The sequence below is a fragment of the Triticum aestivum genome, chromosome 2B (genome assembly GCF_018294505.1).
Source record: "Triticum aestivum cultivar Chinese Spring chromosome 2B, IWGSC CS RefSeq v2.1, whole genome shotgun sequence".
Taxonomy (NCBI): Eukaryota; Viridiplantae; Streptophyta; class Magnoliopsida; order Poales; family Poaceae; genus Triticum; species Triticum aestivum.
In genome coordinates this window covers 44,398,426-44,402,253 of record NC_057798.1, presented here as the reverse complement: position 1 = coordinate 44,402,253, position 3,828 = coordinate 44,398,426, and the positions used below count along the sequence as shown (strand labels likewise).

Sequence of the window (3,828 nt, the reverse complement as noted above, 5' to 3'; positions counted from 1 at the left end):
TACATATAAGGTTAGTAGTTTTGTGAGACCGATACCTGTAAAGTTGTACTTTTTGGTTGAATACTCTTTGTGTGTAGATGAGGTCAGATAAAGTAAGCAAATTGTGTGTGGCCGTTGAGGAGAGCAATGCATGGAAATGGAAAAATACGCAAATTGAACAAAGAATTTCATTTTGTGGTATAGATCAATTGATTGATATAACTACAGAAAAATATCTATTTACCAAAATTTTACTAGAGGATGATAGTGTAGAACCCGCAGGAGATATATATGCATGATTGTGTGTTTGAGCGATGTAAAGAGAAACAAAGAATATATTTTTTGAGCAGTCACCCGGGGGAGAGCTCCCCACATGAACTTGATTTCATTCAAAGAAAAAATTGCTCCAGTTAATTAGGGAATCCGGATAAAAATCTGAACAAATTTAGTGGTTTTTATGCAATATTGGTTGTGATACTTATGATGACTTATTGGCCATGTTCAAGAATTTGTCCAATTAATCAGTTAACTTGCCGATCAATCCCTTGAGGTGTCGCATTAGATATATATGGGACGGCCATATCTTGCCTACATGCATTCTTGGCTTGTGAAGCTGCGTGTAACATGCTTGTGAAGATATTTGGACCGGGGGAACTTGATGCATCCATATCTTGCTTGGATTAATTCGAAGCTGCGTGTGTGTGCTTGCCAATCAGGGATTGATTGGTGTATATGCTTCGCAAAGATGCCATTCGTGTTTATGCTTGTGAAGATGCCATTCTCTGTCGAATGGCTCGGATCAGCCATGTATATGTGACTTTTTCCCCATGAGAAATCACCTTAGCGACAAAAAAAATCTGAATTTTTTGAATATGAATGAAATTTTGATAATGTTTATCCGGAATCCAAATATATCTATCTATTATATATTAAAAGTAATATACGATGAACTAAGAGCAAGAGAATTAGCAAAGAAAATCCCATGTTAATCAGAAAATACCGGCCTTGATCTTGCAAATATTTATTATAAAATGTTCTTAGGCATTCAATCTTCGGAACAACATAAATTTGGTGGACCCAGGCACAAACTCCAAATAAAGTCTTGTATCCAACACGTCTAAGAAACACGTTTACCTAGCTACTAGGCATCCATGTTTATAAAAAAACTACTACGCGGCCACGTTTAGAAAAAAAACCTACTAGGTGTCCAACACGTCTACAATACATTGAGATCTTCCATATGTATATGTTCCTATGTTCAATACGCGCAAAATATTAATCTCTTCCCTTCATAAGAAAATATTGACCTATTCAAAAGTCTGGACCATCTCTTCTATATATGAAAACAAAAGTATATTTTTTTCAAACATCAAAAATAAAAAATCTTAGAATAATACGATAGCCAACTAGTTGGTTAAATGCACAGCCACAAAATTTCATGGAAAATATTCACAACTTTTTCTGACACAGAATGATAAACTTTTTTTCCACATTCAATACGATAAGAGGCTATGCATTCATGTGCAGTTCGTGCCTTCTAGATTTGAATTGATAGAGTTTGTGTTGTAAACGACCACACAATAGACAAAATCCCACATCCCACGTATGTCTTATCAATTCTCCATGTAGTACCTCCTTATGTCGACTGCGACAACACCTTACCCACTAAAAATAGGTGGGCCGAGCGAAGCTTGCGATATCATTGGTCCACACATGCCGCCAACATCATTTTTGGCCGCCAGGATGCGTTGTGTAAAAGTGCACTGCACAGACTGACACATCTTGATGGCCTGACCACCATATGCTCTTTTACGGTTTCACCTACACCACAGGGCTGCAAGTCACACAGTCGCGAGGGAATTTGCCGCCATGCCTTCTTCCAATTCTTTTAAGCAAAAGCGAACCAAAGTGTGTGTTATGGAGTGATAAAAGGACAACATGCGGGCAAGGGGTTTATATTTCAAGAATAATCAGTTCACCAACCAACCTTCAGCCTAAAGCCAAGACAACATTCTATCCAGTGTAAGTCTCGGGAGAATCCATATAAAAGATAGGACCATGTCCACCAAAACAGTTTTCACATGGAGAGCTTTCAAGAATGGACAATGCAGCTGTGGAGATTTTTGGTGACAGCAAAACTAGAGTCTGGTCCATGACCTCTCAGTTTTGTCTTGTACTATCAGTCATTCAGTTGCATGTCTTGAATAGTGGAGCATTTAAAACTTCATCAGAATGCCCTTTGAGGTGCCAAGTTTCTACGTCCCAGCAAGTTTTGCCCCCACAAAGGGTTATCCAAAGTGATGGTGTCATGAAGTCAAAAGGAAAACCCCAAGGTATGTAAAGGTGCCATCCAAATTGAAACAAATTCAATACAATGATGGAATGATCTAAACAAGATCTGATTCTGTAGATTTCAGTTGCAAACCAAGTTGACACTGAACTGCTGTTGGCGTTGGTGCTTTCGCTCTAGGTCACGGGAAACTATTGACAATATTACAAAGGATTTGGTATGCAGTCAAGCTAGAATGACACAAACAGAACTTGCATCTCTAGTAGAAATCTCAGAGGTGCATGCTTAGTATCATCAGTTGTAGAATTCTGAACTACCAGTTAGTCCAGTTGATGAAACAAAATGGCGTCTTGAATATGATCCTGTGCACTTCCCTAACCTGGAGACTGGAAAAGGCAATCAGCACATGAAGGTAGGCTCTTAAGCATCATATAATAGTTTGTCCAGTTTCTCAACCTTTCTCTCAATATCATTACTGGCTTGCAGCTCAAATACATCATCAGAGGCCTAATGCTACCTTATTACAGGAGAACATGGATATCCTGGGTATTGATTTCTACTCCGAGGTATTGATTGCAGCTCAAAAACATTATGCAGCTCAAGAATTATGGAACGGAGGGAGTATATTGGATTTGGTGAGCAAAATATTCCTGGGATCCTTGCCCCAGCCCTAATTAGGAAGACAAGAAGTTCATTAGAGCTACAGTACTAGAAAGTGTGATCATCATTTGTAAAATGGTTGAGCTTTTAGATGCTGGGGATAGGCATCTGGGGGCCAAGACCTCTCCCCTGTCGGTTAAGGGTGTTCCTCAAAGACTTTTCTTCCATTGTTTGAATTATTTCAGTGAAAGAGCTCTCCCGTAGTACATGCCAATTGGCCTGGCCGAGCCTGACCATCTTCTGAAAATGGCATCATGTCTTTCGTTTCACTGAAGCACTTGCTGATCCATAATATTTTTCTCATTTTCTGCAGGCATTCTCTCTTCTTTGTTGCACCTTTGAGTGCACGATGAGGATAAAAGACCTTGGAGGCAGTCACTCAGCAAGCCCGTCTAGCTCAGTTGGTAGAGCGCAAGGCTCTTAACCTTGTGGTCGTGGGTTCGAGCCCCACGGTGGGCGCATTCATTTTTACAGTTTTTTTTTTACTTTTACTGTGCCTGCTAACAAAACTCTGCCCTGGTTGTTGCCTGGCAAAATGCTCTGCTGACAAACTGCATTTTCATGTGTGCTGACTTGTTGACACGTACAACAATGCAAAAAAGGTGATTTCATTTCTCAAATTCAGCGGGAAAAGTGGATCATAACTACAACAAAATACTACTCCAAAAAGCGTCTTACGTTATGGGACGGAGGGAGTACATTACAGGGTAAATCATATACTCGAATAATAACATACTTGATTGTATCCTTTACTATGTACAATGGATTGCTGTGAAAGGCCGTCTACTGATCTAAACATACATCTTACTTGGTGTTTATGTATGACAACAGGCACAGCAGGGGGTATTGTACTGGTGTTGGTCACCCCACCGTCTGAAGCAAAAAAACGCCTGCAAACC

At 39.7% G+C, this 3,828-nt stretch overlaps 1 non-coding gene across 1 annotated transcript; it reads left to right on the top strand.

Annotated features, from left to right (window-relative positions):
• The first annotated feature begins 3,315 nt into the window (after positions 1 to 3,315).
• On the top strand, positions 3,316 to 3,388 carry TRNAK-CUU (transfer RNA lysine (anticodon CUU)). The gene has a single exon. It is a non-coding gene; the product is annotated as a tRNA-Lys (tRNA).
• Positions 3,389 to 3,828: the final 440 nt, after the last annotated feature.